This window comes from Scleropages formosus, chromosome 9 (assembly GCF_900964775.1).
Source record: "Scleropages formosus chromosome 9, fSclFor1.1, whole genome shotgun sequence".
Lineage (NCBI taxonomy): Eukaryota > Metazoa > Chordata > Actinopteri > Osteoglossiformes > Osteoglossidae > Scleropages > Scleropages formosus.
This window is the reverse complement of record NC_041814.1, coordinates 1,224,227-1,252,210: the sequence shown is the minus strand read 5'-3', so window position 1 is coordinate 1,252,210 and position 27,984 is coordinate 1,224,227. Positions and strand designations below refer to the sequence as shown.

The following is a 27,984-nucleotide window of genomic DNA, read 5'->3' as shown; positions in this document are numbered from 1 at the left end:
CATACACCGGACTCCATCGGGAGGGGATTGGCAGAATGTGATCCAATTCTCCAGCCGTTACGTGGTTGAGGAACTGGACCAGAACACGGCGAGACCTGGAGTGGGTGGACGGCGTTGCTATTTTTACGCAGCCAGCGTAGAGAAGGTGTCAAAAATGTTACATCGCACAACGTAATTTACAGCTTGATTTTACAGCAGATCCAAAGGATTTAACAGGGCACCTGCTAAAGTATTTTGTAATAGCAGCTTTCTAAATTTCCGGCTCTCTGGTTTTATAGGATCCTGGTGAGTGAGTGTAGGAGAGGTGCGTAATTGCCTCTATTAAGGGATCAATTACAAGAAGACAGTCATTTGGAGCGAGAGATAAAACAAAGAATACTAACAACCCATGAGAAGGCACTAATTCTTTATGTGGCCAGCTTCACAAAGCACGTTGAAGTATTTCACCCAGCCTGGGGTGGGGGAGGGGATGTCCGGGAGACCAGAGGCATGGCTTTCCATATCTGAGCTGACAGATGCTGTTGTTAAATGTGTCTCTTTACTCGTAATAAAACCTTGCCCCGGGGGCAGGAATTATTTTGTTCTTCGTGCCCAGGTGAGATGTATCGTGTCGCTCCGAGGAGACGCTCGTTTTTGCAACGTGTCCGTCGGCACGAGTCAGAACTGTCAGTTGACACTAAATGAGTCCTTCACGTACGCAATTAAGGGCTGGAGACAAAGGGACAAACGGCGAGCAGTCCTCACCGAAGGGGTACGGTGACAGCGCACTTCTCGTCCCTATATTTATTTCGTTCCGTTTTTATTCCGCAAAAGAGCTGACAGCTGTGTGCAGGATGATAACTCAGTATATAGAAGGTAGATATTTTAAGGCTTAAACCTTTTCCTTTGATTGGTAATTCTGCTTTCATGTTCCGAGGCAGCAAAGACAGGAAACAGTAATCATTTCAAAGTGCAGGGTTCCAAAAATAACCGAAGCAAAAACACAAACATTCGATAGTATTTATAGCACTAATGGAGGATACAGCGAACCGATGGCACCAGAAGGACAATTCTAACGATTTTTTCTCTATGTTTACATTGCATGCGTGTTTCTATGTATGTGTACACTAGCGTTCAAAAGTTTGGAACCAGTCAGAAATCGTCGCGTTTTTCAAAGAATCGGTACTATCTTGAGAGATGCACAAAAGGATAAGTACATGAGAGCCTAGTTTGAGAAACAGACGCCTTACAGGTCTTCAGTTGGCTGCTTCCTTAAATAGAACGCGCCAAATACCGGTGTCATGTACCACAGCGAAAAGGTGACTCCGGGATGCTGGCTGCAGAGGCAGAGTTAGAAGAAACAGCCATATCTGAAACTGGGAAAAAAAGAAAAGTTTAAAGTAAGCAAAAGAACCCAGACGTTGGATGCTGGATGACTGGTAAAGAGTATCGATGAGTCTAAATCTTCACTGTGGTACATGACACTGGTATTTGGTGTGTGTCTCTTTTGGCACATGCCTGCTCTCTGGCGGGTCTCGGGTTCAAGTCCCACTTGCGGTGCCTTGTGATGGACTGGCATCCCGTCCAGGGCGCGTCCCCTGCGTTGCCGGGTTAGGCTCCGGCTTGCCGCGACCCCGTTCGGGACGAGCGGTTTCAGTCGATGCGTGTCTGTGTGGTCCAGTGATGACTTGTACTTTCAAATGCACAGTTATTGCTATTTTAACCTCACAGATTTTATTTTTTCCTTCAGTCGAGAGAATAAATGTACATTGGAGGAGCCGGAGACATGTAAGAATGGCCCTTCTCAGCTGAACACTATCTTGAGAAGAGAAAATCCTTAATGCCGTCCTTTATGGAGTTTACCGAAAGCTGAAAACAGTCATTTATCTGAGTATACGGCACTTAGTGTTTCATAAGACCATAGAGTTTTCTCATTTTCTGCCTATTGCTTTCAGTATTGACTCCTAGGTCATTGCGAGCGAGTTTTAAAAAAGCCGTTTTTTTTTTTCGAACGAACATGAGTTTGGGTAACAGGTCCTCCTTCTTAAAGTTAAATGCGGCTCATGTAATCGGGTGTAAAATAACCGAAAATAACCTTGGGCCCATATTCGACTTTCATATTATTTAAATTCAGATCCCTGTACGTAGTCCTGCATCCCCTCTACATTCCATGACTGCACGCAGTCCTCGTGGTCAAGCTGCCAAAGAGCTCTTGTCCACTTTGTTTTGTTTTTTCCACTCCCGCTCGTGTTGATGTAAGCGCACACGCACACAGTCACATGTGGGTTTGTTGATTGCCGTTAAGTGCCCGTGTAAGTAATTTCTTACACGGGTCAATGAGCTCCACGGTGGCTCCATGCCAGACATCTCATCTGCAGTGACCTCGTCTGCAACGAGGTGCTTGCGCGGGGTGTGCGGGGTGTGCATAGTGGGGGCGTTCGACTCCTTCGCCACCTCATCCGCTCTCACAGCCGTCCCTCTTGAGGAAATGGGCCAGAGATTGACTGCGTTCGGTCAGGAGGCTCCTTGCGTCGCCCTCAGCGCGCTCTCGTGCGCACGCCGCACGCATACTGTCCTCGCAGCCTCCCATTTGAGAAAGGAGAAGAGGCTGAGCCCTGTTTCATATTCTTGATGTGCTGCAAATTTATGATCGGAAAAGCTTTCTAGAAGGACGCCTGCAATGCAACTGATTCACATAACTATAAATGAGGCCCCGGATAATACAGGCCAGTTCAGCATTCAGGGTTAGGAGCTTCTTTTCCAGGTACTTCATCCACACTCTTCTCTGGTACACTAATAAAAGGTGAGCTGACACGTTATATGTGGATACCGCATGCAGGGAGTCAATAAATATTAGTCGATGATGCGCTTCCATGGTTTCATAACAAAACGGAGAACAACTGCAACACGGCTTCTTTCCACAATACTATTTGTAATGATTCATCATTTTGAATTACGTTTGTATTCTCTGAAGTGCAACATAGCAGACGAATGGCAGTGATAGATGCAGTAATGAGTAAGCTGGCGAAAAAGATGTCTGATATAGACCGAAAATGCCCACCTACCCAGGAATATTGCGAGGCTTTGAGAGTTCCTCAACCACGACACAGCCAGACGTGCTTGTTATTAAACTGTGGCTTCACTTATTTATATATTTCAAGAATATTCCTTATTATTAGACTGAAGAGGCACAACAGATGTTCCAGTGTACACGATGTGGCGTCAAAACACTTTACAACCATCAGATGAAAGCAGGTTGTAGTTTTCGACTTGCTAAACAGAAGTTATTTTTAAAGTGCCCATTTCAGTGTCTCTCTTGAGTTATTATTGGAAGTAGCCCCTTCTCCTCTGGGATATTTTTTTTATTCCCATTTCGTGATCCATCAGCTCATCTTTATTCTTGGTCTCATTTCTGCTGTGGAAAAGGAAAAGGGCTGAGAGACGTGCAAAAAAAGACCATAAAACGCTACACTGCAAGCGCTGTGTCTGTAATCCCTGCGGCTGCTGTCGCTTCTCAGTTAAGGACCGTAGAAAGAGCTCCGCAATATTACCGTCAGTTCATTTCGTGCCACGGTGTCACACACTTTCAGACCCTCGTTTCTCTTAGTCTTGCTTTGTCGAGTGAAAATTTGTATCAGAGCTGTACAGCATCTGCTGCCTCGCATTCTAATTTTGGCTGGTTTTTGAGGATGCGCTGTCTCGTGCTGGGGAGGTACTAGTCAAGAACAGTTGTCTATAAAACAGAACGGAAGAACGATTTCGTTTAACTTGCACTCACCCTGCTGACAGACGGTCTTCACTTTGCATTATAACGGCCACCGCGTTCATTTTCTTTCCAGTCCTTCCTAGGAAATCCATAGCCACAATACCATAATCATCTCCTTGGCCTTTCTGTAGCAGTGGTCCTCGACTCCCAGGGGGCGAGCGCGCGGTCTCTTTCTCGTTTAATGTTCATTAATAAACGTTACTCGCAAGGTTACGAATCCAAGACCTTGCTGTCATCATAAAGTACAACGCAGAGCAGAATTAGAAGGGAACTTTCCTCTAATTGTCCTTGACATCGCACACAGCAAAATTCAAACTGTCGTGCTCTGTCGGCTGCGGTGTTTGTTCAAAATTTCTAATAAACCTGAGCGCTTTTTCTACATTTGTATAAATTTCTTACCTGGAGGTACATCTGGAGCGTGAATGCATTTCTCTCATGCCAAGCTGACTTGTCTTTCAAAACAGCTGGCTGTCAACTGATCCAAGTCCCTGACTAAAGGTGCTGGTGTGTTTTTTTTTTGGTTCAAAGCCACTAAGCTTGTGAGCTTGTGCTTTGGGGCCCTGAGGCTGTTTTAGGTAGTTGTGTTATGATAATAAATGATGTCTATCCTGTCTTTGCTGAAGCACACATCAAATTCCAGACTCCTAGCTGTATTTGAGTATTGGAGGATGTGCTTCTCCTGCTTACTCTGAGAGCAAATTCCTGCAACACCACTGAGAACGTCAGCATACTAGAACTGCACTAAAACTTGTGAAGTGTGTTTTATGCCATTGTAAGACATGCTTAGTCTTCATGTTAATTTAGAAAATGTTTAACCAAAGTAATTTTATTGCACTATGCAGTTTGTTTACCTCTTTTTGTGGAGTAAAGGTGGAAAGGGTGCAGGAGTAGGTGACATAGTTCTTTGAATCCTTGCGTTGAATTTGAAGGACTTGAGTTCGATTCCATGCTGCTGCAAGACCCTTGAGCAAAGCACTCACCTAGAATTCATCCAGCTCTTTATACAATTAACTGTAAGTCACTCAATACGCACACTGTCCGAAAGCGTTTGTCCCATGCAGAGTCGCGGCCAGCCGGAGCCTAATCCGGCAACGCAGGGCACCAGGGGACACACCCAGGACGGGATGTCAGTCCATCACAAGGCACCCCAAGTGGAACTCGAACCCCAGACCCACCAGAGAGCAGGACCCAATCAAACCCGCTGCACCACTGCACCCCCCGTCACTCAATACATAAACGTGACATTATAAGTTGGTTTGGCGGAAAATGTAAACTTGAATGAATTAAAAGTAGTGATAAGCAATTGATCAAGTAGCACAGAAACTCAGTAGGTACCAGAATAGTTACCATTTGCTTGAGTGTAGGTTAGAATCCAGCTCAGGGAATGTGGACTTTTCATGTCTGCAATCCCCACACATGCATGGATAAAGTTAGTAACCACTCCTGCACTCTCCCTTTACAAGAAAACCATGCAGGTGCTCTGTGTACGATCCAACTCGATGGCAAATTCCATAATAAATGATGAGGCCCTTTCCAGAACTACATCTCCCAGAGGGCCACAGTACATTTTCATCACAGCACTTTATCATGTGAATCATCTCAATCTTTTGAAATAATAAAGAAATATCACCAGGGGCAATGTAGCAGATGATGGCAGACGTTTCTGAAATAATACTATGCGCTACAGTTGCAGAGTTTTCAGTTTTTTCATCAAACTGCCTTTTTAAATAAATATTTGATTCTGCCCATTGGCTTGTTTTATTTAATAATTACATTCCTGAACACCTTGTCACCTGCCTGAATGATTTTTTGCCTAAGACCACCTTTTGCTGTGTTTAATATTTAACACTTCTCAAATATTCTTATTCAGAGCAACCAACAGTGGGGCGTCATGTTCATCAAAATCACGGATTGAGCTTTATTGCCAAGTATGTTTACACACATACAAGGACAAAACTTCCACAGCACAGACAGCGTGACAGTGACAAGACACAGATAATAAAAAATACCATCTATACAACGCTATATTTTCAGTTTTCAGTTATAATTTTTTGCACAAAAATGCCATTGTCACAAACCCCTATACACATATAAACATGACTGTATTGCTCAAAATTACGTTCTTTAAGGTCAGTGGTGAAAACACTCAAAGTTCATCACAGTAATTCAAACAAGCAAGCAAAACACAAGGCATCATACTTCTACACAGTCCGTACCAGTGGTAAAATATTTGTAATATCGTACAGTACTGTAGAAAACTATTTCCTTTTCTTGGTTGGTTTATACAGTCTTAACTACCATGTAACCTGGACCACTAAATCTTAAATAACTGTTATTTAGTCGATGGCTTTACCCAAGGTGTGCAAAGAAGTATTTCACTGCTGCTGTCTCTGGGGTCCAGGTTTGGACAGGATGTGTTGCAAATGTCATTCTTTCTCATTTTGACCCAGTCTGACCCAGTCTGACCCTGGTTACATCTATTAACAAATACCACCGAGCTGGAGTGTCACTTGAAATTTTCATGCACTTCATTTCTAATGCTCTTCCCACAGTAAACATTCATTTTCATTTCGCTTTTACATCCGTCCAGGTACTTCAGTTGGGTCTCTAGGGAAGATGCTGACATTCAGGACCATGGACAATGACTGTACTCGCGTTTACTTGGACTGTACGGCTCTTTCAGCTCAACTCCCAGCCTTGTGACAATGTGTCGCATACTGGGGGGAGCCATAATGCAATCGGTAATGCAGAAAGGAGTTAAACACAAATGTTAGGCTGGGGGGCAGGTATTTTGGCTGTAAGAAGAGTGCAAATGTATCAGGATTGTGTTTGAGCTGATGTTGGGAAAGGGGCAAAGGTAGCAAATTAAACGAAAAATTAATCCACATATAAAATACGATTTAGGGTGGCGGTGACAGATACTGCCACGGATTGGAATGCAAATTAAATGACTTTAATCCCCAACCCCAGCCGAGCGCGAGTTTCCACTCGGGAGAATAACGCCGGGCGGCGGTGACACGCGAGGGGTTTGTCGCGAGTCTGTCACGAGGCATCCGTCCTATAGGCGTTTTAAAGCGCGTGTCAGACACCTCCCGGCGGGTACCCGCGATGTACAGCGCTGTGTGATTCCACTTCGGAGTAATTAATCCCCGTTTGTGGTCGGTTTCGAGTCGCAGAAGTAGAACCCGAAGAAGAAGAACACAGTCTGAGTGGCACTGAAGGAAGCGAGCTCCAAAGCAGATATAAAATATATCTCTATATAATATATATTCCACAGCAACGTTCTTTCTCGAAACGTTGTCAGGGCATTTATTTATCTATTTATTTGAAAAAAAAAAATAAAATATGGGGAAATAGCCCACGAAACAGTGAGGATCATGTGTCTAGTTGATCTTCCCGGGCTGCTGTAGAATAACAGTACCCGCACTAGAGTAACAAAGCGAGTGCTGTAGTACAGTTATTCCCTGCTCGCACCGAATCAACATACAGTATGACAGGCCCACATTAAATGCTTTCACTGACAGTAAAATGTTCTATCGCTTTAGATGCTGAATTAATTAAAGTAAAAACACCGCCCGGCAGCCCAGGACACACGGCTACGGTGGACTCTTTTTTCCGTCTTGGCGTCGGAGTTAGAAAAAAAATGTGAAGTTCGCACCATCCCTGATCTGTCAGCCTCACCTGAATTGTTTAATTCCCTCCCTGCCGTCTTACAGGACATTATGATGATGCGTAAATGATGCGAGCTCATTTCCCGAGCACACAGAGCACAGACAGAAGAGCGCGCTACTAAAAGTTGTGCACAAACGCACGCGATGTGTTTCAGCCGCACATTAGTTGTGCTGCTGTGCGTATTGTGCGCGTGTCATTTCCTTCCATTAATTGTACTCGAGAGGAGGAGCATTGTGGTGGGGAAGGGGAAGGGGAAGGGGAAGGGGGGGGGTGCGAAGGAGACGATTAGAGATCCCTCCCCCTCCGAGTGTAGGCGATCGCCCGTGCGCCCCCCCTCCGCCCCCCCGGTACCGCCGGTGTGAACAGAGGGGCTGAGCGGAGACGAGAGCAACCCGTCCGTCCGTCCGTCCGTCCATCCGTCTCCCAGCTCTTTTGTTCAGTAGCGCTCAGCTGCGCGCCAAGTGCACGTCGCGCTCCCGGCGTCCTGCTGCTGCTCTGCCCTCCTCCAGATCCGTGATCCTACGGAGATCCCCACTTTTTCCAAACGTGTTTCTTCTCATCTTCCTCCTGCGCCCAAATCGCACCCTTTGGGCATGTGACGCTACTTTGCCGCGGTGCTCAGTTTGACCCTCGATCGCTTCGCCTCGGCGGCGCGGCGGCGGTGGAAGCGGAGCGGTGCGGAGCGGTACGGAGCGGTACGGGGGACACCTGCGCTGAACGGCGGCCACGGCAAACACAGCGGCACCGCGCATCGGGACCGCGCACCGGGACCAGAGCGCTCCGCATTCCTCCAGACCCCACGGCTCCCCTCTGCCAAAAAAGGTGAGAGAAACAGCGGCGTGGCGCGCGGTTTCTCCCCCCGAACAGACCGTCAGAAAACGGTACTGCGACGAACATCCCGCTGCCCTCCTCCCGATGATCTGTGTGTGTTGCGTTCGGCGTTTCGTGTCCGTGTCCTTCTCCCTCTCCGAGGGATTCTGTAACGCCGTACACTCGGACGGGGTACAACACACACAATGAATGTAACACACTGACTGACTGACTGACTGACTGAGATCGATTCGATGTGTTGCCGAAAACAAAGAAAGAAACGATTCGCAGTCCGACATTCGCCGCGTAAATTACCGCGCGACCGGCGCCCTTTGGAGATTTTAACGATGGATCAGAATGATCAGTTTTCGCTTTGCTACAAGTTCAATCCATGTGTGCTTCTTTTTCGGACAGCACAGTGAGTCAGTGTAGCAGCGGGTGTTACACCCTGGTGCGCTCGCCGTGTGTAAACCTCAGTGTGGCACAAGTTCCCCGCGATGTGATGCGAATGAAGTGATGAGTGATGCGATGACTGATGATGAATGGCCGTTTGCCGTCACGCTGCTCGGTTGAGCACCTTTGTCCTTCGTGGGAAGGCTGGTCAGAAACTTGCCATCGTCTGTCCTTCTGGAACAGCCCTGTCCGTGCTTCTGAAGTAGCAGGTGGAGCTGCTCCTTTGGATTGTCATTGAAAGGTGCCTTTAATGTGGTAAAGTGCCTCATTCATACTTGTAGGATCTTACGTGCCATAGGGGCGCCTTTGTGAGGGATAGATGTGCCTGATGTGCCCTTTCAACTCCTCCCAATCCGAGTGTTTTTACATACATGTACGGTTTAGTCACGTGTGGCTAAATGTGGTTTTCCGCTGTTTGTCGGCTGCCAGGTAATTGGGTGCCGACAAGACAGTTGAAACAAAAGCGTGACAATGAATGGAAACCCCAGCTCAGACAATAGGATTAGGGAGAGTGAAGGTCTACTTAGCCAGCAGTGAGAAGCAGCCGAGAGCAGCTGAGAGGAGCCTGCTCAGTTGTTCGGCTTTACAAGGGGAATATAGGAAGAGCCAGCTGGGAAGACACACGCCAGGCTGTGTTTGTCTGATGGAGACTCCTTGACACCAGACACAGAGTGGTGAATGACAGCTGGTTTTCTTCTGCGGTGGTGCGCTGTCACGCGCGTCTTCAGGTCTGCGCGAATTTCAGAAAAAACCCAGGAGTCACAGCTCCTGTGTCAGCTGACGAAAGTGTTCCTGGAAGCTTGTGGGATTCTTCTTTCACAGGCATGCGGCGTGCTTTTGTGGAGAAGACACACACACACACACACACACACACACACACACAGAGACTGTGGCTCCTAAACACCCTGATGTTTTGGCATCATTCTCAGAAAGCATCAGGCAGACAGACCAAGGTCCTTAGTGGCATGATAGACCCAGGGGAAATTCATCAGGGATTTGGGGTTGCTGGTGGCTGAACGGTGGGGCTGCTGTGTGTATGTGAGCTGATGGAGGGGCAAGGGGAGGGGGGAAGTGGGTGCTTTTCTCTGCGGTAGCATCTACGTGTACACACTGATGCGCGAGTGTGAGCTGACTGTGACTAGAAGGCTGGCTCTGGACATCTGTGCACTTGGGCCCCTGTATACCAAGAGGCGCCAACAGGATGATGGATTCGGGGAAGGGGTGAGCGATGCAGTTGAGAGACATGGAGACAGAATATTTGAACAGCTGCATGATACATTGCATTATTTACAGATGATTTTTGTCATCCTTTAACTGAATGGTCATGTGTTGCGGGAAAGCTCTGCTCTTCCTGTCACAGATGTAAGAGTGGTACAGGACACTGGTGGCAGTGGTAGAACCGTTATAGATGAGATGTAGCCGGTCAATTGTATGCTTTTTTACGACCTCAAGTTTGCGTCAGATTTCCCCTTTTATTCAAAAATCATCCATGTGTGTGCCTAATTACTTTCCCGATGGTCTTGTCCATACATTTTTCATTCTTTTATTTTCTCCAGGAGATATATTACTGTACTCCAGTGCCATATTTCTGGAATATGTGACATGGGCAAGGGTCCAACAATGGCGAATGGAAAACGGCTTTAAAATTTAAAAAAAAAAAAAAAAAAAAAACTGACATACAGTAGGATAAATGCGCAATGTTCTTCACTTTGCCTTTTCCTGGTTCACTGCAATACATTTTAATAACAGGAATTTCTGCTCTGCTGAACACAGCTTGGCCCCAACACTTGTGGCGAGAGATATGAACAACTAACACTGGAGTCTCCTTATCAGCAGTAGTCTGAGACAGTGAAGGTTTTCAGGTAAATTGATGTTAGTCTGGGATCGCTGTATAACCAAACTATTACACTAAATTAGAAATAGATGAATTAATAACTGAATAGAGGGAGGGAATGGAGACTGGGAAATATCTTGGTGTGGTCTCTAGATGACCATTGGCTTTGGAAATCCAGCGTTAAGCCGTGCCTCCAAATGGCTGTAGGATCCTGTCTGCGAGCTTGTGACGGGGGGGGGGCGGGGGTAGGCAGCTCTGGTTTTCAAGCCCAGGGAAATGGTATCAGCACAGAGAAGCACAAGCCAATCCAATTAGAGGGTGAGAGGCCTGACGGCGGCGCACCCCGCGTCAGTGTTCACACTTGGAGTCCTGCTCTGTGACAGTCATCTAGGACAGACCAGAGGGATGCTCTCCTGCCCTAATAAAGGCAGGGCCACTGGAGGGATCATCTGAGATGATGTGCTGAGTGTATGCAGTGCTAGTGCGCTCACATAGTGCTGGCAAACAGCTTTCACCGCCCCACCACGGTGACTAAACATGTCTGCTATTGGCCATGTGCAAGAAGAGGTAACCCTTGGCAGCTGGATATACAGGGGGTTACCAAGTTCCTCTCTCAGCTTTTGAGTAGTAATTGCTTTAGAAAGTAGAAATATATTATTCAAAACCAGCTTTCCTCCATTAAATCCATAAATAAATTATGACATCTGGTATCATTTTTCTTGGTTGATTTTTACAAGGGGGTGCACAGGGTTAGCCTCACATCTGTGCTGTGCTGCTTCGCAAAACCGGCTATTTCTAGGGCCCTCTTTTTTATTTGTTTGTGTCGCATTGTATAGATGACTTCTGAAATGCCCGGTGTACTTCTGAGCGGTGTCTATAATTGAAAAGCTATTACTGCTTTATTCTAAGCCATAATGAAATGTCTAAATCAAACGGCTGGATAATTGGTGCACCGTTTTCCACTTAATATGTGTGTAGCGCCTTGCGTGTTGTGCGCTGTGTGAGGGAACACCCCGGCTGTGCCTTTCAGCACTGGACAGCTCCAGCCCACCAGGACGCACTGTGTCGGGTACCTGGCCGTGCCCCTGAAACGTATATACATTTGCATTTATTCATGTAAGGACTGCTGCCTTTTGGTCCGTAAGAGTGCAGTTTCAAATCCAACCTCCAGCTGTAGTACCCTTGAGCAAGGTACTTACCCTAAATTGCTCCAGTAAAATTACCCAGCTGTATAAATGGGTAGATAATTGTAGGTAGACTAATATTATAAGCTGCTTTGGAGAAAAGTGTCAGCTAAGCAGTTAAATGTTTATGTTACTGGCCAGTGTCTGTGGAGAGTAAAGCCTGTTTGTTTAGATCTGCACTTGTAAGAATGTTATTAGCGCATGTATTTCACCCTTATGCTTACCCTTCATTTACACCAATAAAGTAACCAGTGGTATAAATCGATTAAAAAAGCTCTTGTTTTTCTGAAAACGATGCATTACCGTAATTTACTCACCTGACACCTTTGTCCAGGTCACCTTACAATATTAGGCTGGTAGTCTAAACTGCTTACGACTGTTCACCCATTTTACGCAGCAGGATTTTTCTTTTTTTCTTTTTCACTGGAGTAACTCAGGGTATTTACCTCGCTCAAAGGTCCTACACTTTGAGTGAGGGATTCCAACCTGAGTGGTTCAGTTTCAAGGCTATGGCTCTAAAAAACTTCAGTGCTTGCTGTGTGCACCAAGTCAGAATTCGGTAGACTTGGTCTACGTCTCCGTTGACCATCTCGTCCAAAGGATGCGTTTTCTGTTGCGGCTCCCATGTTTATTTCATAGCCCCTTCGGGAAGCTGATGGCCTAAGACTGGCACTAGCGACACTCGAGCAACTAGCAGGTTTATCGGGAAAAGCACGAGGACCTTAAGTGCGTGTTACAAACAATAATTCCAGGTCCTTATTTCTGACACAGAATCGTTGAGCGAGCATACTTATTAAACAGCTGCTCTCAGAGCTGCTCGGTACAAATGAGAAGCACCGAACCCATGTCGGCAAAGTGTTTGGGCCTAGGGAAAAAATCACTCAGATTTATTAAACAATGAAAATCAGCGGCTTCCTCACCGTAATGTGATTCCTGCCAAATCCCAAGGACTTTGGTTGCGGTGCTCCTCAGTTTTTAGTCTTCCGCTTTCGTGAAATCAATCTCCCAGCGATATGAGCTATCTGCTTTTGTCGAAAGATATTAAACCCTAATGACAATCAGTTTCGCCCTCTCTCACGTAATTTCAAAGCCACGCTCTTTAACATGTTAATCAATTTTATTGAAGCTCATATTCTTGGCCTTGGCCTTGAAGTTAATTTATTTGTGTCTTTTTTGTTGCCCTCAGAATTTTTATTTAACCACCGCCCCCCGGGAAGCGATTCGGTGAAATGTGCCATTCATTTTTCCAGTGGAACACTTTGTGCACTTTTATTTTCGCGTTCACGTTTGTTCCTTTTCGACTAATCTCGGTTCAGGTACAAATTATCTCGCGTACGCGCTCATCGCGGAGCCCACGCCTGTCAGTCAGCTCAGAGCTGTAATGGGGTCCTCTCATTCTTACTGTGACTCCGTCACGTACGCAAATGTGTGGGCGCACACCAGCGGGTCATCGCCATAGAGGCTGGCCTCTTTGTCTGCACGCTCTACCTCGTTCTTCTAATCAGCTGAGCAGCTCCCTGCATTCGCTCATTAAGCAGCTCGCCGCGAGCATCCCCCGGCCTCAGCAAAGGGGTCCGCGGCGCGTTCGGGTCGGCGGGATCGCACGAGATGGACGGGCGAGTTCGAACCGGAGGCTACCTTCCGCTTGCGGTTACGCCGGAGGCCAGAATTGCCTCTTCTCCCCAGTCCCCAGAGGGCCGCCAGAGTCACCCTCTGACATCACAGGTCGGATTTAACACCGGCAGGGAAGTATGGAAAAAGTCAGATTGATTGATGGAATGTTTAAGTCTCTCAATTTTCTGAGTGCATTGGGGGTTACATGTCCTGGTGGCTGACTCTCCACTCCTTCTGTAGTCTTTAATGAGCTTTTCCATTCCACACTTCGCTGGTTTTACACTCAAAAGTGAATTGCTCACCCAAATTTCGCAAGCCATTCGGTGAGGATTAAATGCGCTGGCTATGATGAGAATAAAAATCATGGCACAAGCTGTGGCACGTAGTGTTTCTTTCGAAAAGGAAAAAAAAGAAACATTATTTCAGTCTGGGAAGGTAATTTCATTAAATATCGCTTTAAGCTAAAAGAGGCACATTTTGGATGCCAGTTATGGACATTATTTATCTCTAAACAACAAGCAACATCGGTCTTTTCATTTAAGGAGCCAGGTATGTGAAGGAAGTACAAATTAAGGTATAGCGAATGTGCTTTTTTTAAAACGAACACAGAACATCACGTTTGTGCTCTCTTTGGGTGGTGGAAATGCGCATCGTTTCACGTATGAAAACGCACACCGCGCAGGCAAAAGTGCAGAAACGGACGTGTTTTTTGACACCGCGGCTTTGCCGCATCCGCTCTTGTTTACTCGCGTTGCTTTCGAACAATTAGCGGCAACACGCAAAACTGTGTGAGCCAATTATTCTCCGTGATTCGAAATGCTGTTTCAATTTTGCTCGCCGCGTTAGGGCCAAACAGGCAGGGCTGTAACCCGTTCCTCTCCTTAATTAACTGTCGCACTATGATAAATAAAGCAAGAGAAAGTGGTGAACCTGGGAGTAAGTCAGGGGTATGCGATGATGAAGGTGCTGGGTATCTGCCGCACGCAGAGGTCATATGCACGAGAAGCCTCGGGCCGTACAGCCGTCAATGACACACAACAGGCCAAAGGGCAGCGCTTGATCGATTCTTTCCCAGCATCCTCCTCACCTCTGCCTTGAGCGGGGGGGTTGGGCAATCATCTGATATCACCAGGCTATCTTCCCTCAATCCCCTCCGTTTTAATTAAAAGGCCCGTATTCGTTTTTGCTCGGGTTATAATTAGCCTTTTCTTCGGGGGGTCCTGCGATACGGATTTGGCAGTCGCTCGCACACAGGGTCTTCGAGACGCCCCATACGAGCTGAAGACGTGCCTTGATCGGTCCTTTGCCCGCTAAGACGGATTGAGGAGCTTTTGCCGTGATGGATGCTGATACGGCTCCACACCGCTGTCAGAGAGGCAGGGATTTCGGGCTCCGCATTACCGTGGGTCCCAACACGTTGCTGGGCCGCACAGACGTGCCACGCCGGTGGCGCGGGCAGCAGCAGCCACGTCTTCCAGAGTAACGGTGACCATCGGTAGCATCGGCATCTCCGGGCAACAGCAAAACAGGTCTGACGGGAGCGGAAGCGTTCGTGCTCCGTCCCCCGTAGCACATAAACGCCGCTCATCGGCCGTCTCCATCCCAACCCCTAACAGGCGTCCCGCACGCAGCCAGTTGCTGGCCCTAATTGGCTGTCGTCGTCTGTGACCTTCATTGTTTTGACAGGGAGAACTCAAGCAAGTGCCCCTTTCACATGGCCCACACCCCCAGTAGTGTTCGCTGAAGACAGGAGGGAAGAAAATAACGAAGAGCTATTAGCCAGCGTGCTTTAACTTTTATTCTTTCCCCTGCAGTGTGGGGGGTAAGTAACCGGACTGCGATCTCTATCTCCGGGTGCGAGGGGGAGCAGCGTTGATGGAAGAGAACCCTCCACCTCCTGGCTGGAATTTATCGGAATGCCGCAGAGGTGATTACAGAAGGGCCAATTAATCTACATCACCTCCGGCGACTCCTCGGCTTTTTTCTTCTTCGCGGATATGTGTGGCTCGGGCGGAGGAGGGGCCCCGGGGAGAAAGTGCTGAAAGAGCGGTTTAACGTTTCCTGTTGGGGTGCAGGGTGCTTTTCGGTACGACAGCACGGATCGGAGGCTCTCCGTCCCAACAGGGGCAGCCGGCTCTCGATTCCTTACGCGGAAACAGTCGCGCGGGAAGTTCTCGTGCCGTTCCCTGCACCCTTACGTTTATATATGCACTGTCATTATTTGCTGGAATAGAGCCTTATTAAGTTCCTTCCTGTTATGAAAGCAGTCAGTCCCCGTGACTTTAATGCTTGACTTAAAGGTCAGAATTACCCTTAGAGTAATGTGGAATCATTTTTCTTCTGTGTTGCTGCGCAGGAAGGACGGAATATAAATAATAAAAAAAAACTAACCTAATTTAAAACTAGGAGCTACATCTATCAGCAGGACTAGTTATTTTATGAAAACGAGTCCCTCTTTTATGTGTATGCACATATCATAATACCTTTAAATATGTAGCACGGCTAGCATGCCGATTACTCGGGATGTTTTCCTTAACTACTTCCCCGCTGAAAGGCGTGTTTGCGGTAGATGCAGAGACACATGAATTTGCTTTAATGAGGCTCTGACATCACAGTTTTCCCAGATTTTCTTGAGGTTTTTGAAGATCAAGGAGGCAAATATGGCAGCATCCACAGGGAGAGATTTGTCACAGAGAAAAGAATCTGTGTTTGATGTCAGACTGTCTGTCTGACTAAATAATCGCCCGAAATTGTTTTGACTTGCAGTGCCGTCGTTCTTGATTACAGCAGCTTTTACAACCTTTAAACCAGGATCTTCCGCAATTAAAGCCGTTTCCGGTGTGTTCTGTGTGGACGCAAGTGACGACTGTGTAACTGCCACAATTATTTCTGACACCGGAGTGACATCAGACAGAAAAGCTAGAAGAGATCATTGACAGCGAGCGGTGATGGCTCCTACTCGTGGGCCATGGGCCATGATGGCACCTTGACCCCATGACGCTCTGCCCTGTGACATGTACACGTCCTCATGGGAGCAACACTTTGCTCACTTCTGCAGAGAAGAGTGGTGCTTGCTTTTTAGCGACAGGACAGAAACGTTAGGAGGTCAGCAGGGCGATGTTCTGGGGTCGCAAGGGAGCACCGTGAGCACCTCACAAGCGATGCAGTCGTCTCCCACATATGGCATGGGGGATGGTCACGACAGCACCGAGCGTGTCAGGGCGGCAGCTCTCCGTAGGGGTCCGGATGCCTCGACGCGGGCTGGCGGGGGGGGGCCGAAACGAAGCGCCGTGGTCCGTTATGCCAAGCCGACCGCCAATGCCACCCACCCGCCTTCATTGTCCAAGATGCGCGAGAGGTTGGCGTGGCCTGTTCCTCCTGCCTCTGCTCCTGCCTCAACAGCCTCCTCCGCTTCGGCCCGTTCGACACGCTGCCGTTTCTGCCGCTTTAATAAGTCCACAGGGAGGTGCACATTTCACCCCGTCTGAGGCGGATTACGCCTGCTTGTGTCAGGAGGAGCACCGGGCTCCTCTCATTAATTGCACACTATGTCTCCATCAGCTCTGCCGCCCAGCTGGGACAGTAATAAATAAATAACGGACGAGCTCCAAGTTCGCAGAAAAGAACAGGGGATCCGCGCGGTGTTCTTTTTTTTTTTTCAGTTCGCCTTCGGATTTGGCTCCTCAACGCGGTCTCTCGAAAAGGCTTTTTACTTCTGTTAATTCTTCATGTTTCATCATCCTTTTACTTTCTCTTTTGTAAGCAAGTGGGAAAAAAAGGAGCAGCCTCCGAGTAAGTTTAAAAGCCTTTGCAAGAAAACTGCAACGAGCCTTTGTGACGGTTCGCGAGACGTTCCTTAAGTAATGAATTCCCACCTTGCGGAAATTTCGGCCGTCTTCTAGCCTCAGAAAAAAGTGATCATAAGGAGAAGTAAGTGACTTAAGTGATTCGCCTGCTGGTGAACTGTGACCTTCCTTCCTTTCACCTTCTGGCCACTGTAGTTTCATTGGATTTTCCCGAGGACCTTCTTTCGACTCACTTTAATAAGGTTCCGATGATTCGGTTTTGTTCTGCTTGTAGAAGCGACCGAATTGGGGAACGATCACGTCCAACTCGTAGTTTCACGCTATCTTACCAGTGTGCCTAAGGACACGTTAAAATTTTCTTTGCTGCAAGAAAATACCGCAAAGCGAAGACTTGCCTTCTTTGCCAGCACGAACTGAAGAGCGGTATGAAAACACCAGAAGAGCCGTTATTGAACAAACATTTCATTGCACTTTGGCTCGAGCATGACGGGTTTAGATCAAAGTCTGTCACAGGGAATAAGTAAGCGGCAGCAACACACTCTAACATTGTAAGGTGTCTCCGTAAACATACGCACTCTTAAAAAACACCCACAATCATTAGTTTGTAATCCTGGCTTAATACTCTTTTCATTGGTGCTACTAATATATGTAGCTTGTATTTATTTTCAACTAATACATTTAGATTTTTCTCGACACACACAACTGAGAAATTCACTAATTGGCACATTTTCGCTCGGCGTGCAATGAGTCTTTTGACGTGTTTAATTGGAGAAATGGAACACAGAAAGGGAGCATTATTATCAACAGAGCATGTGTGCAGCAACAACGAAAACAGGGGCGACGTTCATTAAGTGTTAAAGCTAGACTGGGCCAAACAAGACACACATACATGTACGCACACGTACGGTCTTCGGGTGACTGAGAGAAGAGGCATAAACCCCTGTACTGATGAAGGAATTAAAAACAATAATACTGAAAAACACGCATTTCAGATGAGCTAGTGCTGAGGCCTTTTGGGGAGAGTTCAAGAAGATAAAGAAAATAGTTTACGCTTATCTGATTTGTGCTCCATTTGAAATCTCACTTGAGCCCGTAGGAAAATAGAGTTTTCAGGTCCGCTAAATGCGGAGAGAGGCCGCACGCCTTATGATTATGCTCAGCAGACTAATCTTTTCTCTCAAGTGCATACAAGAACAAAATTAATAGCGATGTCAATGGAAATACAGGCAGTCCCCGGATTACGAACGAGTTCCGTTTCTAAATCCGTCTTTAAATTGGATTTGTACGTAAGTCGGAACAGTTAGGTACGGTTCTTATCCAACGTCAGTTTGTAAAATGTTTGTCTTAGTATATAGTATATCATGTACCTTTCTACGGATAAAAAACATTAAAGAAACACTTCCGGATACACTAAAACATCTTAAATATAACAATACAATAATAATGATAATGATACAAAATAAAACTAAATGTAAGTACAGTTTTTATAATAGAGAGACATAGAAAGCGATAATAAATGTAACTACAGTTTTTATAATAGCAAGAGTGAAAGGAGGAGGAGAGAGAGAATGTGTGTGTGTGTGGGTATAAAAAACATTAAAGAAATTTTCCAGTGTTTGTTGGTGTTTCACCTTTTTTTTGCTTTATTATTTCCACTTTAGTTTCAGTTGTGATCGTTTTCCTTTTTTTGGATGCATCACATCACTTGCATCACATTTACGCTTTGGTGCCATGGTTACAAGGGTAAAACAACAACAAATTAAAGCCAAATGCAGTAAGACACGAAATGCTGTTAACAGCAACGTGGTCCGACTCAAAAGAAGGAAGTCTTAGTCCTACCTCGGGTTCACGCGCCCACGAGCCGATGAACCGCTGTAGACGCACAATGTTTTGACGTGCGTCGCAAAGTAGTGCCCGTTTATTACTATGAACCATTGTAAGTAACTTGAATTTTTAATATAATTGGCTTTACAGTAGGTGGTTCGTAACTACTACTTGTTCGTAAGTCGGGTGTTCGTAACCCGGGGACTGCCTGTATCAATTGTTTTTCAAAGAAATTAGTGTCAAAAGGCTGAACATAGCCATTGGGGTATTTGCACAGCACGAGCAGCACATGTCTACCACTTTAGGAGTTACTGTAACTATTTGTTACTATTATTGCTTGCATTGTAACTGTGTGCAATTGTTAGTCTAAATTATGTGAGTTTATTGGAAGCGCTTTAACACTCATCACATGGCCCTTCTATTCATTGGTGAATTTCCATGTAACTAATTCACAGAAACCTCCTTAATGTATTTTTCCACCTCACACAGCACAAAGGGACCTGAGGAGAGATACCAAGGTGGGAGCTTTGGCTGTGTAGCAGTAGGACAGGGAAGGAGCTGGTATATGAGATATTGAGAAATAACGGTTCATACTTGCACGTTGTTATGCAATACTCCTGTGCATCCACATCGAGATACTCAGATCAACTTGTGTCGAACAGTTCTGGGTGGAGAAACCACCAAAGGGGACCGTTATCGCTGCAGTTACACACACGAAGAGGTCATTTCCATAGAATTCCAGCTTGACCGGCAATCAGTCCTTGAGCAGAGTCAATATTTCAGCAAGCAGGTTGATATCCTTGCAATGAATCAAAATGTTAAGGAAGATGAAGAATGTTGCCTCTACTAATCCCTCCCTGCCTTATGGTAGCCCTCAAGCAGGGAGTGATGACAAGACTGAAGAGGCAAGGCTGGGAGATGCAAAGCTGTGAAAAATGGAGGGAAAGTATTCCACCGCAGAGAGCTCCCATACATTCATGTTTAATGCTTTTGGCCAAGCCAGAAGTTCTGATATCATTAATTCACACTTCCCGCAAGAATGAATGCGTAGTCTACTGCTAGAAAAGGGCAGAGGGAGAATAATTAAATGCACAAAGAGTTAAAGGCCATTATTTACAATCGCACTTGTTGTCAGGGAGCATTAGGCTATTAATATGAATGAATCCGCCTGGCCTCTTTTGCCACTGCAATTAATAATTATGTCCTCTTACCAACACATGCACATGTGGTCTTGTGTTCGAAGTGGCAGCAAAACACTTTAATTAGGCTGAGAGAATGAAAATTCTTCCATTCATCATGCCCGGAGTGTTCAGTGGCATTCGTCCACAAGCGGCATCATGGCGAGACAGACAGGATTTTTAGTTTTTCTTGTGACTGTTATATATTTTCCTCTTGAAAATATTTGGAGATCTGTACTGTGGCTGCATAAAACGTGAAAAAAATGTGGCAGTTTTTCCTTACTTTTGTTTCAACATTTCAAAGTGAAATTACATTTAAAGAAGGGGACTAAGGTACTGATTATATTTATATTCTCAGTTTTTGCATTACAGTTACAGCAGTACACAATCCCTACATTTACACACACACATTTTCAGAACCGCTTGTCCCATATGGGGTCGGGGGGAACCGGAGCCTAACCCGGCAACACAGGGCATAAGACTGGAGGGGGAGGGGACACACCAAGGACGGGTCGCCGGTCTGTTGCAGGGCACCCCAAGCGGGACTCGAACCCCAGACCCACTGGAGAGCAGGACCCGGTCCCACCCACTGCGCCACCGTGCCTTCTGCATCCTGCATTTACTTTAAATGTATTTGTCTGCAGTGAAAAGCAAAAGAAAAAGCAGATATTTGCGTAGTGATTCATTCGTTTCCATATTCCCATATTTGGTACATCTGGATGCTGTTGTCAATTAATTTCCTAATGGTTGTTATCATGTTGGACAGTAAATGGAGTGAAGATGTAGAGCGAATGAAGTGAAAAAAACACACATCGCTGGAACACTGCACACATTCGTGCTAAACGCTGCCCAAGTACCTTTTTTTTTTTAACCGTATTTCTGTACCGTGCTGTACTTTCAGGTGTCGCCTCTTGGGGTTGGCAGCCGTGAAAGTGAGATTACAGGCAAACAAGGTCGAACAATTAGAAGCTAAATGAAGTTTTTGCACTGAAAAAAGGCAAATCGGATCATTTGAACAACAGATTTATCAATTACATGTATAGCTCATCTACTTCACAGATGATCTGTACTAATATATTACATTAATGACATGTCTATGTTTTGCAGCATTGGGAAGCGAGAGAAAGTTATTGGAAAGGACAGTAGAGTGCACATGGACAAATAATTAATTTCTGTTCCAGCCACTGAGAGTGGGAAATATTTCTGGATTCCCACACATCATTTTAGATGGCTACTACAGGTCCTGTCATGTGGAGACAACTTCCCCCCCACCCGATTTCTTGCTCACGGCATCATGGCACGCCTGACAGAATGATAAACATGCCAGAGATTGCATCTAAATTCTGTTCCCTAATTAATTTACAGCATTATTTGAACTATCTGTTTAAATCCAATTACGCAGCTTCTTGCTGAGCTTACAAGTTGGGGGCGGTGAGAGGAAAGTGAAAAGGGGCGGGGGTTGGGGGATTCATTTTGGGCGTAGTCTGAGCCGAGCCGTTAAACGGAAAGCGCGAGGAATAGAAGTCGTGCAGATTTCGTGTTAGCAACTGGGCTCGAAACGGGCTCCGTTTCAAAGCTCCTAGATAAACGGGAGTCAAAAAAAAAAAAAAAAAACTCGCTAAAGGGAAATGAGCAATTAGCAGTAACTGACACTTCAGAGTCAGGCAGAATCATGTGCAATCCTGTTGCTGGAGCTGAGGCCTGCTACCAGCAAATGCCACCGATTCACTTTGTCTGTTCCTTCGGAATCCAGTGGGGTTTGAAGGCGCCGTTGTTCAAAAACGAGATACGACTAACACCGAGCGGCCAGAGCCGATGGCAGCGATGACGCTCATTACTGGGTGCCATCGAAGTGGGATGATTTTTTCAGGAGCACAGCAGTCTCATCCACGCTGTGTATCCCAGTAGTCTCTCCTCTGGTCTCGCCCAGTGGTCTCGCCTCTGGTCTCCCCTGCAGTCTCTCCTCCAGTCATTCTGAGACTCACCGCTTTACCTTCTCGTCTCCTTTCTGGTCTCCCCAGTGATGTCGTTTGTAGTCTCTTGAAATTTGCTTGTCTTCTTTTGCTCTCTCAAAGAGGTCCACACATCTTTTGCTTCTGACAGAAAGTCCACCTCGCTTTTCTTATTGTTTTCCGGACTGCAGGAGTTCAGAAGCTGGAGGCTGTTAGTGGATTTACGAGGCTTTGAGCTGTGTGTGAAGGAGTAAATTAAGTACCATTCCTTCTTTGTCGGAGAAGACTCTGGCGAAGACTCTGATTCCTACGAGCATTGTTCTCCCACCAAACCATCAACGAAACCCTTCCCCCCGCCTGGCCACCCTAACCCGCAACGATCTGATATTTCTCCAGTGTTGCCGGCTTGAAACATCTGCATAATTTCATGGCTCATTAAGCACTTTAAGTGTGATTATTTGAAAAGCTCACAAATTTTCAAAAGGGACGTAAGAGGAGCATAGACTGGCATCCGCAGGAAACTGCAGCGAACATTGTTCTCGTGACCGAATGATGCTTCTCTCAGGGTCCATGCCCTGTTCGGAGTCACTTTTCCTTCCTCTTTCTCAGTCCCATCGCAGAAACCCTTTACTGTCTGTCACCTTTAATAGAGAGTGTATCCACTGTCACTCAGCCACTTATTGACTTCTTCACTTTGTGATTCTTGGCTGTGTCTTTGACCCCTCTCTCTGGACCGGATCCTCCGCACATCTCGAGCCAGAAAACTAGGGAGGAATGCAGTGAAACGTCCCAGCAAATTATTGGCAAGTAGTGAAAAATACATTTTTGAAGGATACCTCTAAGTCCTCCTCATCTTCCATGGCTGTGCTGCTGTTTTCACCATGAGACTGCAGAATAAACAAAGGGGAAATACAAATAAATCCACAAGACCTAATGAGACTTGTAGAGCCCAGTGACATGTGCATAAGATATTTCTGCCCAATTATTTTCAGATGTTTAAAAACCAAGCAGCAACTTATCCTCAGCTGCATAGCAAATGAACTTAACAGCCTAGAGGTGCGTCTCAGATTTTGTTCCTGCAGACAGAGGCATTAAATCTAAACTAAGACATTTATAACATTTTTAATGAGATGGGTTTTTGCCAGACAAATCTTATACTATATCATAACTCTAATACAGTAGACATATATGATCGGAAGTGTGTTGTCAAAACAATACTTATGTAAAAGTACTGTTACTTTGAAAAAGTCATTCAAATTCACATCTAAAAATGTACTTGATTAAAAGTAAATATCGGGTCAAGAAAATACAATAACAAGTGTTCTCAGGTATCAAGTTACTTATACTAAAATTAGGCTTTTTTAGATGTTCCATAACCACAAAAAATCTTAATAGCTTTAATATCTAGTTTTAAATCATACAAACATATATTTATGTATCTCTTTTTGGTTAATTGCATCTGCTGTGCCAATTAAAGATATTGCCAATTAGACTAATCAAATAGATTCAAAATGAAAACAAAAGAGCACAGTCCGATAAACATTATTCAACATTATTTGTCTGACACCTTTATACAGGGCAACTCGTTCTGTCAGGCTGGTATTCTTAGTTGCTAGATATTATTTATACTTTTAAATAGCTGTGTAGCTTTTACTGGAGCAATGTCAGGTATGTGCAATGATCAAGGGTGCTATAGCAGGAGTCTGGATTCAAACAAATATTTTTGGATTACAGCAGCTGTAACTGCTAGAGTCCCCACTGCCCCGAAAGAATAGTTCTGTCATTCATCCTCATTTAGCTGATACCATTATCCAGCGTAATTCACAACTGGCAGGAGTGGGATTCAAACTGACAAACTTTAGGTTAGAAGTCATTATCTCTACCAGCTCTCCAAATAAGAGAGCGGAAAGAAGTGATGCTGTAAAAGGCAAGTTGATTGAGATGTTCAAAATCCAAAGAGAGGTAGAGCTGGATTAGTCACAGTCGGTCATCTGTCTTTATCCAGTCAATCTAGCTGGTTTCATAGTTCTCGATGGTTCATTTAGGACATCATAATGACACTACTTGTTCTGTGGCTAGTTTATACAATTATCTGAACGGCATTGAGTAACTTGGTCATATCACATTGCTATTCTGTTTAGAAAGCATGCAGAATCTGCTACCTAAATACACACACAGACAGACTGAAGCCACTTGTTCCAAGCAGGGTTGCAGTAAGCCAGAGCCTAACCCAGCAACACAGAGTGCAAGGCTGGAGGGGGAAGGGACACAACCAGGACAGGACGCCAGTCCATCACAGGGCACCCCACGCAAGACTTGAACCCCAGACCCACCAGGGAGTGGGACTCGCCTAAACCCACTGCATCCCCCTTTGCTATATTTATATTTATTCATTTAGCAGATGCTTTTGTCCAAGCACATCGTCTGAAACTGCTAGTCCCATGCAGGGTCGCAGGGAGCCAGAGCCTAACCCGGTAACACAGGGCACAGAGCTGGAGGGGACACAACCAGGACAGGACGTCAGTCTGTTGCAAGGCACCCCAAGCAGGACTCAAACCCCAGACCCCCCAGAGAGCAGGATTCAGTCAAACCCACTGCACCACTGCACCCCTACCTGCTTAGTGAGCGGTTATTTATAATGTATGTATTCGACTAAAAGTAAAAAGTTCCGAAGACTACTCTGAAAAGTTTGTCCAGAAACTTACTTTAGTACAAGTAACAGTGTAATTTTAACTCTTCAATACCCACCTCTGTATTTAACAAATTAGGACTGTAGTGCTTGGGAAATGCAAAGTACTTTCAACATGTTGAAGAAATACCTCAAGGGAGGGAAGATACGCTATATTTTTTTTTTTTTTCAGAACCGCTTGTCCCTTACGGGGTCACGGGGAACCGGAGCCTACCCGGTAACACAGGGCGTAAGGCCAGAGGGGGAAGGGGACACACCCAGGACGGGACGCCAGTCCGCCACAAGGCACCCCAAGCGGGACTTGAACCCCAGACCCACCGGAGAGCAGGACTGCGGTCCAACCCACTGCGCCACCGCACCCCCTGATACGCTATATTCACTGGCTAAATATACAAACCTAACCCTAAATTCAGAAAAAAGTAATTTTAAGTGCATTCTTTCATAGGTGGAGGTGTGGTGGCACAGTGGGTTTGGCTTATGCCTGCTCTTGGGTGGGTTTGAGGTTCAAGTCCTGCTTGGGGTGTCTTGTGATGGACTGGTGTCCTGTCCTGGATGTGTCCCTTACACCCTGTGTTGCCGGGTTAGGCTCCGGCTTGCCGTGACCCCACTTGGGACAAGCGGTTTCAGACAACGTGTGTGTATTTCATCGGCAGCAACGGTCAAGCAGTGGTGCCCACTTACTGGAGAAAGTGCATGCATAAGCATTCATTTTGCTGACACTTTTCTCCAAAGTAACTTACAATGTTAAGAGATATACAGTAACTGTTTACCCAGCTGGGCAATTTTTCCTGGAGCAGTTTAGGGTGAGTACTTTGCTTAAGGGTACTACAGCTGGAAGTGGGGTTTTAACCTGCAACTTGTGGGTCTAAAGGCGATAGCTGTAACCACTGCGCTATCGGCTGGTAAGCTCGATTAATTGCCGGACGATTTTTCATACTGAAGCCGCAGCCTGAGCAACAGTCTGTTCTATAAACACGTGCCTTTACTGGAAGAGCCACTCATTAACTACGCTCCTATTATGAGCAGAAAAGCTGGAAATTTATCAAGACAATAATGCAAAACGCAGGGTGATTCAGTAGTTAATAATGCAGAAATGAAACATTTTAAAGTAGTTAAGACTATATTTATTGCCTAATACCACTGTTTTAAAACAAACATTTCATTCGTTATCTACGAGCTCAGTAAAATGGTTCTGCTTTGGCAAGATAGTCACAGATGGAGGATGACTTGTGTGGGAGGCTTTACCTTGAAAGGAATTGTGAATTTATTAATGAGATAGAGAATAATAAATATGACGAGCTCTTCACATAAAAAGAGAGGACAGCCATATGTTGGCCTTCTTATTTGCCTTCTGCCCCCGTTGCAATGTTTTAATAACATGTCATTAAATTATTTTAGGCCCAGGTAAAATAACGAGTAAGAACGTGGTCTACGGACTCTTTCCGCCTAGACTGATGAACTAAATGCTGCCCTTCTAGACGATGTAAACCCTATACTGTTATTCACCCCATGAACCCAGTCTCCAAGAGTGGAATAGCCTTGTGATACTGCAGGTTAGTGGTGGAACACGACTTGTTTGTGTGTGAGGGCTGTGCAGAACAACACACCTGTCAGCGCTTGTATGACATCTCAATGCGGCACTATGACCTATAATAAAACAGGAAGGCAAGTGGGTGGGAAGGCAATTTGGTTTTTTCTCCCACACACCCTCTGTTATCTGGTTATCACAGGCAATTTTTAGCATACCCCAAAAAGGGTTCAAGACAAGACAACGAAAGTTACGCCCTCACCTTCTTCCAATCCATGTTCCATCCTGTTTCAGTCATTCCCATTTGAACCCGTCGTTCCCTCTAGGCAAACGCTTTGTCCGCATGCATTGCAGTCAGCTGTATGATCCGCACTTTTGTCCAGCATGTCTCTGCATGTCTTTCTTTTCCCCCTCATTAATCCTGGATATTTGAGAATTTACAATTGATTTTCAGTCAAATCAAACCTAATTACTGAGCAATTTTAAGTAGCTTTCTTTCCAGAACGAGGAGAACTGCAGGTTAGAAAGTGATATTTTCTATTGCCAGCCAAAAAACAAGCTGAATAAAGGACAGTTATATGTCTAGACACTTTTTTTTTCCATTCCGGTCATTAACCAGAAACTGCTCTACGAACCAGCACGTCTCCAGGTGTAAGTGCAAGACTTCTAACAGGTTACCAGTTTATTTACACGATCAGACGCTGCACATGTTTCCTGTTAGTTTGTAAGGAAACACTCAGCCTGTGTTACACTGGAGTCGCCTGCTATGTAGAAGTGGCTCTAGCACATCGACTTGGCTCATTGCTTAGCTCACTGGACCCTGTTATAGCAGAACTTTGTGCTACCCCTGAACACTTCTCAGAAATAAGATAGCTCAGTAATTCTAGCTATTATGCTGAGCTGTCAGACACTGACCCGTAACACCTCTTTTCCTGCATACCGTTACCACAGACGACACCCATGATTTGGCTGAAGGCCTGTGCGTTCTGGGGAATTTTTACCATGTGCATCGTTTCCCATCGTCTTCATATTCCATCATGCAAAGTCTATGCGCCAATGGGTTAAGACTGCTCATTGTTTATTGTTGTCATACGGGGCCGAGAGAACCGGGACGGCAGGACCCAAGTGCGGAGTCGTTCGTCTGGATTGAGGGGATAAGGAGTCGGGGACAGGCGAATGGTCGGTTGATCAACGGTCAGAGTCAGAGCGAGAATCCATGGACAAGGTGAGGGGACGAAGCAAAAGATCGGTAGGTCGGCGGTCGGCGTTTGAAAGAAGATCCGTGGATGTGGTTGGGAAACAAAGTGAAGGGACGAAAACCGGAAGACGAGAACAAAGAACAAGTGCGCACTGGTTGTCTCTGACGAGATTCTGCAAAGATATGGGAGCTGAGGAGGGTCTTTTAAAGGGTGAGCAGTTAGTCAGGTGTTGGACCAGAGTCAGGTGCTGTCGGTTGAGTTGTGGGCGTGGATGTGACAATTGTCTTGTACTTAATGCATGCTTTCCTATTTGGTAGGGAAGGAGTCACGCTAGATACTGGTGCTATGGTGCTTAACAGGCTGTAGTGCCACCGTAGACTGAAGGCAACTTCTTGAGTCACCGCAGCATATCACCCAGTCGGAGATGTTGGCCTAGTGTGGAGGACCAAGAGAACTGGATGATACATCTTGCTTTTTTCTGGCATTTGCCACGGGA

At 45.8% G+C, this 27,984-nt stretch overlaps 1 protein-coding gene across 1 annotated transcript in view; it reads left to right on the top strand.

Moving 5' to 3' along the window:
* Nucleotides 1–7,798: 7,798 nt before the first annotated feature.
* ncanb (neurocan b) overlaps nt 7,799–27,984 on the top strand; it is a 92,477-nt gene continuing 72,291 nt past the window's right edge. Inside the window, exon 1 of the mRNA XM_018728090.2 lies at nt 7,799–8,239. The gene's annotated coding sequence lies outside the window, so the exon portion shown is untranslated. The remainder of the gene's footprint in view (nt 8,240–27,984) is intronic.